The sequence below is a fragment of the Rana temporaria genome, chromosome 9 (genome assembly GCF_905171775.1).
Source record: "Rana temporaria chromosome 9, aRanTem1.1, whole genome shotgun sequence".
Lineage (NCBI taxonomy): Eukaryota > Metazoa > Chordata > Amphibia > Anura > Ranidae > Rana > Rana temporaria.
In genome coordinates, this window is record NC_053497.1 from 33,253,230 (window position 1) to 33,267,867 (window position 14,638).

Consider the following 14,638-nt stretch of genomic DNA (forward strand, 5'->3'; position numbering starts at 1 on the left):
AGGAACCACATTGAGCCAAGGGCTGGTCTTACTTCCAGTTTTTATATGTCCCAAATGCCAATATTTCCATACTAAGTACCTTCACAGATGAATATAAATTGTTTATATATACTGGGGGTGTAACACACCTTCCAGATGAGTGTAATTTACCTCTGATATTGGATATAATATGTGGTGTACATTTTATCCTTTATTTTAATGAAGTGTACATCAATAAAATTATATGTTTTTAACATAAAACGGTTTGGGTGCCTTAAAAATCAATTTTTGTTTAGTTGTCCTCTTGAATTCAGATGCATTGCCCTGCTTATGTTTAATTTTTTTTTTTCTTATGCTATTACCAAAAATTAATCCCAAAAAGCTAAACCTTATGCTTAGTTTAATCAGACAGAAAGAGGGGGAAAAAAAATTCCACTAGACTAGAATGACAGTTTGATAAATATAAAACCCTGCTACGCTATGCTCTATTCATTTTTGTTATTATTAAAATGTAAAAAAAATCATCTTCTGCATTAAAATGTTATATGAATTTTTTGTTTTTAACATATTATAAAGTTAACATGAAGTTCGCTAAGAAATGATGTTGACATGTGCAAAATAAAATATGTGTTTTTAATTAGCAATAATGTAAATCCATTAATTTGCAGAGTAGCAATTTGTTGTGTCTACAATATAATTTTTTTGTTATATTAGAATCAACTAGCTATCTGTCTTAATAATTACATTTTGTATATGTTTTTGTAGATGACAAATATAGTTTTTGCACACTGAAATTTAAAAAAAGAAATAATAAAAAAATTGCCACGGGTTAATTTTGTAAAAAGTTAGTTTCTATCAGCCAATCAGGATAAAGAGAAATTGTAATATTTGTTTGTTTTCCATGGATTTTTTCCACTGGCAGACCTTTCATAAAGAACTCAACTGACCATTAACATAGTCAATTACATGCTACAAAAAAAACTTTCCAGATTTAGAAAGTAAATTAATCAAATTAGGAAGCCAAATTTAAAAGTAGGTGTGTGAAGACTGTCACTTGTAAATATAAACAGACTTTGAAGAGGGGTGTTTATAAAGCAGTCAATATGATTTTCACCAAATATTCACTGGTGATGAATTAATTACTGTCTTTTAAATGCATATACCAAGAAGATTCACTCTCAGTTCATGTTCTGTCAATGTAATATTCACTGCTTCTTAAATACGCCTTGTAAGAACACATTGATACATTTCTTAAGCTTTACTTTACTGAGCAAATGTAAGAGTTTGGATTATTTTTAAAATGTCCATCCATCCAATACTTTTACGGAGTATAAAATGTAAACACTTCACAAAATTATGCTTTTATGAATTTTGACTTTATAGCTTACAAGCAAGTTTCTAAAAAGGTGTTAACATATAAAACAGCTCAAAATGTGCTATCAAAACCTACCCAATAATTATTAATTTTAAACAAATGCCTGCAATTCAAAAATGTTCATATTATAAAAGTACTCCAGTATATTCAGAGCATGCAAGTTCACAGTCAATACAGAAAATATGCAAGTATCATGTTTTGTAACCCTTGTTTTAAATCATCCCTCTAATAGGAAAACCCATCCTTACCAGTTAGCAGAATCGGATAGAAGAGAATTAGAGAATGTATGTAACAATACAACAGAACCTTCATTTTGTTGGTCATAAAATTAACTAAAGAGCTATACTCTGGTGATTTTACTCTTAAAATCATGTTACAAATGTCCTCCCAAAGCCACTCCCCATCCTCTTTGCTTCATAAGTCGTGGAAAGTGTGAATAAACTCACAGCTCAGAGTGCAAATTTTCACAAACATATTATGAATATTTGTGATTGCTAAAAATGCAACGGAAATACTGTCTGTGACGATTCTCATTTATCCAGGTCACTAAATATTTAGTATTCGTTAGTCACATTCAACTGGTCTTGCTCTGTAATTTGAAGACATCCCATAGATTGTCCAAGACACCTTTTCAGTTGTGTTAAGAAAATACCCAGCACATTCCTGTTTCATTCAAGCAAATAAACTTGGCATATGCAAGTGCAGCTTGGTGAGGCTGAACAATCTCTCAGCAAATGAATGTCCCAACATAGGTCAAGACAGTTTTTCTAAACCTTAGGGAAAATGGACATTATTTCGAAGCCAATGATGTGCACCTTCTGAACAGAGGAAAGAGGCCATCCACATCAAACTGGAACAACCATCTCTGAATAGGGTGGGAACCTTCAACACCACAAATCTTCCACATATGTTGCCATTTTCACATCTCTATCCTGGCATTCTGCCAACAATCCACACTTTCATCCTTTAAAATCAATAGAGACCCTTGTCAAGGATAAGGAATTGGTATAGATTTTTGAGGGTCCCCAAGCCATTTTTTACCACAGCAAAAAAAAAGCAGGCACATCTTTCTAATTTTCTTTTGCTGTATTACATCCTACAAGTGCACCACCTCAGGTGCAGCCATGCCCTAAGCATGGGCATCCGCATTGGTTGGCAAGAGGGAGAAAGGTGTCCACACACGGACACTCAAGGCTGATTCTGGACGGGGGCCCAGGGTGCACCATGCCCAGGCGCTGCAAGCTGCCGCAAAGGGGGTGCCAAAGCTGTGGCAGTCACTTACTGATACATTCAGTGACGCCCCGACTCCCTAGACTCTCTTATTGCACTGTCCGCTGGCCTCTCTGATTCACGCTGCTCTGGTTGCTAGACTCCCCTGCCACCTGGCGTCTAGCAACCAGTGACATCATGTCATGAGGTCGAGGCAAGGCCCTAGCATTCAGAGTGGAGGAGGAACTTCTTCCTCCTTCACACTTAGTCAATTTTGGCTCCAACCACATCCTTCATTTTTTCTAGGCTGCGCGGCCCAGAGCCTAAGGGAAGGAAGGGAGCACGCCTGAAGAGCTGACTGTGAGCTGTCCACCTGCACCAGCACCTGCCTGAGGAAGCCTGTGTCCATATTCTGGAGCTTATCTAACAGCACTGGTTGTATAATTGGGGTCAAGGTGTTAAATTAATTATTTCATAATAGATATGCAGGGGATATCATTTGCTGGCTGTAATGCTGACACGTGTGTCTGAATGCTTTCTAAGCCAGAGCCTGTATGCACATCAGAAAAGTTTAGGGAAAGTTAAAAATTCTTATCTGCATACCTCCTCCGAGTTAATATATATAATATATAGAGTGCCTCATGGGGGGTCCTCTTGCAAATGCCAGGGCTCCTATATCGCATTGTGATGCTCTACTGTATCGGCAAGATGTGCTGCGAGGGACTTCATAATTTCCATGTCTTTAATCCTGGTGTACAGCTCAATGGAGGTCTGTGATCTTTGCCACTTCCACTGAAGAGCTACTAGACATCTAGCAGCTGTCAAGGTATGAGACATCAATTTCTTAGCCAGCCTGAGTGACTTGGGGGGACGTAGCCCTAACAGGAATGTTTTGGGACAAAAGGAAAAGTCTACATCAAACATCTGCCTTTCTATGGTGATTGGTTAAAGTGTCTGTGCTACCTGTGCGGATGGTAATGCTGGGGTATTTTCTCAACTAAAATATTACTTTAAGAAGCAATGAAACATCTTCCATATTACAAAACAAGCCCAGTTATTGAGACTAACTACTACTAGATAATGGAATTTCTAAAGAGAAGGAAAACATTTTTATTTGGAGATCAACATTTTGTGCATTAAACAATCTACTATTTGTAATGCATTTGCCTTTAATGTATTTTAATTTGTAGGCGTGGTAGCTACTAATAAATAAATATGATACATGGACTTGTTTGATAGTAGCACAAATAACAATACATGTCAACTCACCCAGGAAAACTGAAAGGCAGACAGCTGTTAGGGTTCCCTATCCATCTTCTGGTGGTCGACGCAAGTCTTACAGTGTCTAAGATCATGCATTGCAGCTTCCAAAGACTTTCAAGACTTGTATCTGCAGGTTGCACGAAGGCACAGAAGTGATGTCAATAAAGATAAAATAAAGTGTCCAGTAGATGAGGGACCAGTGGACAGCTGATCAACAGAGGATTCCCCATGGGCCATCTCCACTGGCCAGCCAACCAAAAGACAAACAGCCAGAAAATAAGCAACCATCAGTTGGAGGAAGGACCAAAAACTGCCCAACAAATGAAAGACCAACAGCCAAATGACTAATGGAGATAAACGTTCCAACCAACTGTCCAATAAACTTGGTTCTCATACATTCACGAAGTGCACACATTATGCTGTACAGTTTAGGCTGCTTGTGTTGGTACTTTGTAAAGGTGATTAGGCTGGCACATAGCTGCCCAGAACACGTCTGCTGATAGTGGAGAGGCCACTGCTTCATTTGTAAAACAAGGTCATAGATGCTACCACAAGCTTGGTTAAGCCCTTTTTTTGTCACTTGGCAGTCAGACAGCAAAATTGTGTTTTTTACCTAATTCGATGAAAAAATATAATAAGATTCTAAGAAAGCAGGACGAAGTAATCGCCCAACATCACACTAATATTTTTTTAACCACAAGTATTTGACCAAAGTCACTCTACTCTAGTGGCTATAAACCTATAACAGCTGTTTAAATGTACTTCAAAGAAAAATTATTTTGAAAAGAGCAAGCAAATATTTTGAGATTCATAATATAATCAGTAACTCCTTCCCTCATAAAAGCTGACCTTTGAGCAGATATACAAGACACAATTTAATGCTGCCGTGTATTTGCTTAAAAAAAAATGTCTTAGCAGCATAAGGAAACAATAAGGTGTATTGCAAGTTTCATGCTGATGTACTGAAGTGCAAGTATACTGCTGATAGGAGGTGAGATCAAAGTGACAGAAACATGAGCTCACCAGTCTGATGCTTCATCCTTCATTGTCCAGTCAGAAGCTGGGGGCAGCATGTAGACCTGCAAGTGAAAGACAAACTGCAGCAGAGAAAGATCAGGTCTTCTGCCCTGCCAGGTACATCGGATTCCTTATACTGTATGTGTTTTCTCTGTATTTAGCTGCCTGGAGTTTGGCTTTAATTAATTATCTAATCTAATCTAGTAACAACAATGACAAAAGTGATTCATTAAAACTGATTTTGGCTATATTAGAAACTCCTTGCCCTGCTTAGGCGTAAGTTACCTGAAAACACAGAACATCATTATTTATTTGAGGGGTGTTTCTTTTTGCAGAAAAAAATATTGAATTAATTTAGTGTATTGTAGTTTATTTGTGTACTGTTAAGCCTCGTATACACGATAGGTTAACCAGAGGATAACGGTCTGAAGGACCGTTGTCCTACGTTAACTGATGAAGCTGACTGATGGTCCGTCACGCCTACACACCATAGGTTAAATAACCGATCGTGTTAGAACGCGGTGACGTAAAACACAACGACGTGCTGAAAAAAACGAAGTTCAATGCTTCCAAGCATGCGTCGACTTGATTCTGAGCATGCGTGGATTTTTAACCGATGGTTGTGCCTACTAACGATTGGTTTTGTCCTATCGGTTAGGAATCCATAGGTTAATTTTAAAGCAAGTTGTCTTTTTTTTAACCTATGGTTAAATAACCTATGGGGCCCACACACGATCGGTTTTGACCGATGAAAACGGTCCTTCAGACCGTTGTCCTCTGGTTAACCTATCGTGTGTACGAGGCCTTACTTTCCTTCTTCTTTTTTTTTTTAAATCCACTTTTGTTTTCCTCATCAGTGGAAAAAGAAATTAGGCTAATGGCAAAAATAGTGAATTTTTGCTGAAACTTTTTACCCACAACAAGTAAATCCAGTCAAATACAATTCAGAAATGACATGATCCTCCGGGGACTGGACAAAGCTCCACAGACATAAGCAGAAGAATCAAAAGATTTGCAATTCACCTGGTTTCAAAATGGATCTAGTCATCTGAACAGAGGCGTAGCTTGAAGCTTGTGAACCCTGATGCAAAAGTTGGGGTGTCATGCTCGCCCCCTCCCTTGGACTACAGGAGAGTCAGGACTCTCTCTACGTTGCAGATAGAGAAAGGAGCTGTGTGTTAGTGGGCTTCCTGACTCTCCTGTAGTCCAAGGGATGGGGCGAGCACGACACTCCACGCCAGGAAGAAAGCCTTGCATTACTGTGTGTAGTTACAGACAGATGAACAGGAAGTGAGGATTTCTCACAAGAAATAAGGACATTTAAAAGCAAAATGGAAGGATGAGGTAAGTGAATGAGGACTACACTAAGGTAAAGGAAGCTATTTAGGAAAAAAAATTGTACCTTTACAACCCCTTTAAGTAGCTATAGTGACTCTACTGATATACCATATAGTGACTCTGCCAGCTTTAAAAAAATACAGTTTAGAGTTCCCTTCAAGAATATTTATTCACCTCTCCAGTGACCCATATACTTCTTACCTCCTCTCCACTTAGTGTCTTTGCATTTGATATTTCTGGGAGTGTCAGATTTCTATGTCCATCCTTTAACCCCCAACATCACTGTTTGGCCATAGGATGGAATCTCAGCACTCAGCAGGGGAACAAAGATGTCAAACACCCCTGGAAGTGCCAAATGCTAAAACATTTTACGGAGGTTGCATCGCTGGAACGGTGAGTATCCCTCGAACACCTACTTTATATTTGTCACATGTTTTGATTCATATAATAGTACTATAAAAATCGCAACTTACCTTTTTTTGATACTAATTTCTAGAGTAGGGCTGCATATTGGCCACTATTATCTGGTTCAACAGAAACTGGCCAACATTCAGCCAGCCAGCTTCTGTTGAACACGCATGCTGAAAACCAAGCAGCCGGAAAGAGGCAGTCTTCTTGAAAGGAGGCAGTCCTTCTCACAAGCTCCTTCATTTTTTTTCCCATTCAGCCGGCTTGGTTGAACGAAAATAAAACTGCCTGTGTGTACAAGGTTTTAGGCTTAAAGAGGAGTTCCAGGCATTTTATCAACCCCCTTGTGTTAGTGATTACTGTCTATTATCTCAGTGGCTTTTTTTTCCAGAATTGCAACTCCCTTTTTTGTGGTTTTAATCCTTTGCTTTTGCAGTACCTCCCCGTCGGTGAGGTACATCATGTCTGCCCATCCGCCCATTGGTTCCTGGGATGAGTGTCATTAATCCCAGGAGTCAATGCGCCTCCGCCGCTTGTAACATTGTGGTATGTGTGTGCCGTTCTTTGTAGTTTGTGCACGTGCCCCAAATCAGGAGGTGCATGCTGGGTAGCCAGCAGTGACGTATCATGGAACAGAATACCAGTGGGCTTCAGCTTCCCACACTGAAGATGGGGGAGCACTCGGGGGGGACTGCTAAGTAGGTTTTTTAACATAAATAACATTTACAAAACCTACATTAACTAATAAGGCCAATTGATATAGGATTATGTGCAAACAACAGAGAGGTGTACACACAAAATGTGAGTTTGTGTACAGATGATACAGTACGAGATGTCTTTAGGGTATGAATTATGGCATATATTTAAGACATGTTTATGTATTTGAGAGCCTTTAACTTCCATACCTCCTGAAGGAGTGGGCTTTGTCTATGAAAAATGAAGAGCTTGGAATGTCCAATCACTGAGGATATAATTATCCATGTATGAATAAATAAATAGAACACCTGATTACCACATAGTTATTACAGCCCTCAAAATGTCCACTCGCCTGCTAGCATTTGGCGAGTGGATTTAAGCTGGGGGCGAGTGATGACAGGGCTGCATGACCAATGTCCCTTCAATCTGTGCCTACACTTAGAGCCCCGATGCGATTGGCAGCCGAAGAGGAAAGGTGCATGCTCGGGAAAAGTAGTCTGGTGAGCCGCGCACAGGCAAAGCAGTAAACAGTTGCTCTCCTTACAATTCTCATTAAGCCATGGGACCTAACAGTATGACCTCTCTGAGCCTGCCCCCTCCCCCCGACCAATGTAGCTGGGGAGCAGGGAGCAGGAAGTAATGAGTCAGGTGGAGGATTGCGAAAATTACCAATCCGGGTGTCCCAGGTAGGCAGTGCAGCGCTCACTGAAAGTTGCCCTGACATGAGAGTGGCAGCCTTCCAGTTTGTGCAGTTTTCTTCTCCTTGTGCTCTATGTAGGTGTCCAGCAGTTCAGCCTGAGCACTGTGAGCAGACTGGTCTCAATGTGTGCTGTGCGGTGTCAATGTGCGCTGTGCTATGGTGTTAACGGCTGTGCAGTTGTGTGGATCTCAGCGCTGGATTGTACTCCCTCCCGCTGTGCTGCAGCTCCTCTCCTCACTGCCAGCCTGAATAAAAGGGGGAAGTGGGGACATGCAAGCGTGGAGCCGCACACACATGCTCCTGATGATGAGATGAATAGGAGAGGGAGAGAGAGGATGGATGAATGGGAGTTGCAGAGGAGACAGCAAGAGAATGGGGAAGAGACCCAGTTCTAGTGCCCTGTGCCTCTGGTCTGCCCCCAGTGCCCTGTCCCTCTGGTCTGCCCCCAGTCCCCTGTCCCATTTTGTTAAAGTTGTTATTGGTAATATTTAATTGTGTAACTTGATTCTGCATAAAACATTTAACAGTGTCATTCCATTAGATAATCTACGAGGGCGCGTTTAGGGGCGCAATTAGGCATGGTGCAGTGTATGAATTAGGTGGGGCAACTGGTGGCGAGTACCTCTTGAGGCCTGGCTAGTAGCTCAGGGCTTGACATTTTGAGCCCTGGTTATTATATACTATATATACAAAATATCATGCTCTTTCTGACAAAAAATCTTAAATCAATACGGTGCAAATTGTTATTACTACTTTTTCGAATCATCATGTTTCGGTTAAGAGAAACTTTTTCAAAAACACTGCAGAATTAAAAAAAAATTACAGAGTTTTGGGACCCATTTTACCAGATCACCCTCATATCTTATTCCGTAAAAACCAAACCCTTAGGAATCTTATTTCTCCCAATGTAATATAGACTTCACCTAAGGTCTTTTTGGTTGGAGGTCTTAGGGCACAGGTGTCAAACACAAGGTCCGCGGGCTGAATCCGGCCCTCCAGGCCATTTCATGTGGCCCTAGCACCTCTCCTGCAGCTGCAGGAGAGCTCCAGAACTCCTCTGGTCCTCCTCCATACCCTTACTTTCTTCTTTTAAGCAATGCATCCAGCTTCTTCCCAGCAGCAGCATAAGGAAAGGGAGGTACACTGTGATGTAAGGGAGAGTGAGGGACTCAACTTCTGATTGTGGGGTGGGTCTTGACATCTAATGTAAGGGGAGGGGATGCGCTGGACATCTAATCTTGCAGATACAACCAGCCCTTTTGAGGGCAATCTTAACCACTTAAGGACCCGCTCATGTACATATACGTCGGTACTTTAAAGATGGATATCTCGGTAACGGCAGCAGCAGCTGCCACAACCGAGATATTCATATTTTCAGTGAGCGGTCCTGTAAACGATAACAGTGGTCTCCACGGCGGATTCGCCGTAAGATCACCATTATCGGAGGTGGGAGAGGGGCCTCCCCCCTCCCGCCATTCTCCCGCGCCCTCCGCCGGTTACCGGAGCCGTCAACAGCAGCGGAGACGATCGGGTCCTGTCCCCTGCTCGGCTGGGATACGAGTGATGGCAAGATGGCCCCCACCCGTCTCCATAGCATAGCAGGGCGGAAGCCCCTGCTTCTTATAGAGAATTTTTTTTGTTGTCATTTTTTCAAATAACAATTTTTTTTTTTTTTTGCATTTTAGTCTAAATATGAGATCTGAGGTCTTTTTGACCCCAGATCTCATATTTAAGACGACCTGTCATGCTTTTTTCTATTACAACGAGTCCAGACGAGCTTGCGCGCAGAAGCCAACGCATACGTGAGTAGCGTCCGCATATGAAAACGACAAGTTCAAACCACACAAGTAAGGTATCACCGCGATCATTAGAGCGAGAGCAATAATTCTAGCCCTAGACCTTCTTTGTAACTCAAAAGATGCAACCTATATAATTTTTTAAACGTCGCCTATGGAGATTTATTAGGTTAAAAGTTTGACGCCATTCCACGAGCGGGCGCAATTTTAAAGCGTGACATGTTGGGTATAATTTTACTCGGCGTAACATTATCTTTCACAATATAAAAAAAATTGGGCTAACTTTACTGTTGTCTTATTTTTTTAATTCAAAAAAGTGAATTTTTTTCAAAAAAAAGTGCACTTGTAAGACCGCTGCGCAAATACGGTGTGACAAAAAGTATTGCAATGACCACCATTTTATTGGGGGTTTTAAGTAATTTTCGAGCAAAAAAAACTGTTTTAATCTTGTAAACACCAAATCTAAAAAACAGGCAAGGTCCTTAAGTGGTTAATGCTGATGCGGCCCATGATGAAATTGAGTTTGACACCCCTGTCTTAGGGGATTCTTTCTTTGTCGCAAATGTAAAATGTGCCAGACCATCAGTGGGAACACTTATAGCGTCAAATGTTTTACTTCACATAGTACTTTCAAGTCATATAACATTGAACATTTTATTTCATCTACCACTAAGGGTGTGGTTTACCTTGTTGAGTACCCATGTAAGATTCATCACGTGGGTAAGACCATTCAGGCACTTAGGGTAAGGATTAATGAACACATAAATAATATACATAAGGGTTTTAAAGACCACAGCTTGTCTAAACATTACTGCCTTCATCGTAATAGAGAACCTTCTTCTTTAAAACGGATAGGGATTGATTGCTATTCTCCCCATCGGAGAGGAAGTTTTGTGAAAGATATATCCAAATTTGAAACCCATTGGATTTATTAGCTCAAAACCTGTAGACCTTATGGTCTCAACATACAGTGGGACCTGAATAACTATTAATAATATCTAGTTTGTCATTTTTGTTCTTGGGACCTACTTCTTGTTTCTTAGGATTTCATTTTATATTTCAGTTTTATTTTTAGTCATTTTATTGTTTATTCTCTTGAATTATTTTTGTAAAGGCTCGCCCAATGTACGTGTTGGTGCATAATTTTTTTTATTAAAAATAAATAAAGTTTTTTAATATATAAATAGGATTTTGACAGTCTATTTGTTTTTAAACACAAGATGGCGCTGCATATTTTTATCCATCTAAATATATCCAAATATTTAACAATAGTGGCTGCTGACGTAATGTGTTTGGATGTCCTTCAGATCTCTATTGTTTAGTCTTTCAGTGATCACCATGAATGAAGGAGCCAATAACAGAGCATTGGTTCACTATAAGTGTAGATTTATGTCCCGATTTGTGCTCTATTGTTAGTCTATGATGAATACTATTTTCTTGTGGATTTTTCCTATTTTGATTATTCTATGCCCTGGGGAAATCTATTTATTCTTTGTATGGCATCCCACGTTTACTCTCCTTTTTCCCCCGACGACGCGCTGTGATTTTATTAATGTGAGTTACCTTCTACAGCTATGTACATCCTTTGGTAAGAAAGGTACTACAGCACTACTGTGATAAATACAAAAAGAAAATACAACAAAGATAACCAAATGATAAAGCTGCATACATGAAAAGTGTACTAAACCAATAAATAGTGATGTGATGTAATAATGCGCTACAATCAACCCTAATTGCTGTACAGTGCACAACGTGTATCAACGTAAACACTCCAGGTGCTGCAATATTTATCAAATATAAAAATGAATTAACATGAAGAATAAATGAATTGTTTCTGTAAGTTTTTTATCTATTGATGGTATGCACAGTTTTTTTAAATGTTTGCCAGCAATGATGTGGTATATGACCCCTCCGTTTCCGTGACAACATGCAGCTGGCAAGATATAAACTCAGCTGTTTGTGTCACATGGCTACCCATGATTAAGTCACGTGATGAGTGATGTAACGTGTGGGGGAGGAGCCAAGTGACACAATCAACGGAGCGAGATCCGTATGCGGAGATCGCCGCACTGAGCTGTATCAGAGGCTGCATATGATTTCTGTCCAGGGATTCGTGAGTGAGATTACATCGCTGTAGTCCCCGTTCTCTGTTTGGCTATACATACTGCACTATGAGCATTCTCCTGTTTTTTGTCTTTTTCTCATGAGCCATGTTTCTCTGGATTAGCAAGTGTCAGCAACAGACTGTGGTGGAAAGCGCTGTGAAGGATTGAGCGCACCATAGGAGTTTCATACTACTGATTTAGTCTAGATGCACGGACTGTGAACTGCCCTTTGCTGCCTGTATTGTTTTTTGGCACTGATTCACTTTTATAGTGTTTTTTGGCACTGATTGACATTTCATATGGTTTTTGGATTGGATCACATCTACTTCATGTTTATTCATTTTTATATTTGATATATATTGTAGCACCTGGAGTGTTTACATTGATACACGTTGTGCACTGTACAGCAATTAGGGTTGATTGTAGTGCATTATTACATCACATCACTATGTACATCCTTTGTCTCGCTTCCTCTGTGTTGGTTGTATCAATTTTTCATATATGTACCATTCATTTTTTATTTATTTATTTATATATTTGCATGAATTGACATTTTGCACATATTTTCTATATTTATTCATAACAATTTGCACAATATTTTGTATACATGTTTTAAAATCACTCTTTGATTCCGGATGATATATGGGTACAGATCATGATGTTTCTTTTACACTTTAGAGCAAAATAATTTTTAAATGTTTTTTTTTGGGTTATTTGTATTTATAATGAAATGTCCATATTCAGATCAAGTGATGTACAAAACATCTTATCACTGGAGTTTTTAATATATGACTGCAAATATATACGAATGTTATTGGTATATATTTTTGTTGTTTTGTAAATTATTTTGACACTGCTAAAATCCTGTTGTTTTTTCTTTGTTCTTTTATGAGAAAAACTACAAAATAATATTGAGGATGAATAGATCAACAACCACTTTGAATTGTATATTTCTTTTGTCGTGTGACCCCGGAGATCCATCAACAACAGGGAACCCACATCCATATCTGGTGTAGCTGCACGCAAATCCAACTCCATGCTTTTCGGCTCCTTTTCGGCTCATTAATAAGGACATCTTGAGATATTGCTTAGTGACCATGCAGTACACTATTTCAAAGTATTGTAAATAACCAGATACACTCTCTCTGGCCTCTTGGGCCACAATTATGAATGATTTGATGCATATGGGAAGCCTGGTAGATGGAAATCACAATAGAATGGACCACTTTCCTCACCACATTCATGTGCTGATCTTTTCAAATGTCTTCAACCGGTAAATTACCTCCTAGACCCAAACCCCACTTCCCCTAACTTTTGTATTCTGAGTCTTTAGACAGACTGCAATCACATATTTTGATTACTGTCGAACCTATCCCTTCCCCATCCCTCCCTCTCTCCCTACTTACCTTTATACCTTTTGGGTAATGTTTTGAAGAAACACAAACTTTTTCTTGCTCTACCTCATTATTTTGCCACCTGGTATACATGGGACCCTGTTTGGAACACAGCGTATCCAAGAAAATGTAAAGTCAACATTGGACTTTTTGACCTATTATTCTATTATTAAATATCTAGTGCCCCAGAGCTCTGTTACATTCTCACTGTTTTTAGGTGACGGACTGTTCAACTCCCGATTATGGCTGAGATGTCATTTATCATATGATCAATCTAGGGTAGTGTGATGCAATTGCCTATATGTCTCAGTTTAATGCTCCCTGCTTGTTTAAGGCTGTTAATGGTATTTACCCTTCTGCAGCCAGTCCTGTTTCAAATGTTAATTGCTCTAGCCCTGTGTTTACTGGTTACTGTGATTAGACAAGTGGCTCATGTTAATTATGCTGATTGCTTCATTGTGGTAATTATCTCTCTATATGCGGAGCCGAACCGGCTAGATACTGATTAGTTCAAAGAAATATCCTTATTCCAAATCATCTGTATGGAAGCCCCAGTGTGAGGGGGGCGGAGATTTGTCATTGTAACAGTTTTGGAAATGACATATAAGCTGTGTGATATAACATTAAAGGCTGTCTTGTTCTAGCAGTAAGCCTGGACTAATGTGTGGCTTAATGGGCGATCTCAGGGATATTCCTCCTAGTGGAATATTGGGGTGATGTTCTTATGGAAGAAGGGAATCTTTGACGGGGATATCATACCGATACCGTCACAGGTAGCATAGAGGAGCATCTAGTACAAACAGCCATATAGCTAAAAAAAATTGACAGTCTTTTTGGTTTGTGGGTAAGGAACAGCCAACACCAATACCATACACAGTGAGCTACTCCTCTAGCTCTTTGTGTCTATACACCAATATTGTGAACCCACACGAAGCCTGGCTCGGCCCCATTCCCCCCAGCACCGGATCAAGATTGGGCTCAGGTAAGTGTAAAGGAGCACTTGGGGGGGTTTGAGCTTCAGCCTTTAGAACCACTTTAAGCCCTGAAGAAGGACTTTGGATCATTCACAAGGGACACTTTTGATTAAAGTGGATGTAAACCCACTCTCATCCTTTCTAAACTACTGCCATAGTGCTGATCTATAAGGATATAGATGCCTCCTGCATGTATCCTTACCTGTCAAATGTCTCCCCTCTGTCTGTTATGAGACCTGAAAAACTGCAGATTCTGTGGGTGGGTCTATGGTCTGGAGTTCTGAGGGTGGAGTCGTGATGTCAGTAGGCTCCCCGCCCTCCTCTAAACTCCCCTTGTCAACATGCATTTTCTCTTGTGTATTCCTTACACTGAATTCTGCTGTG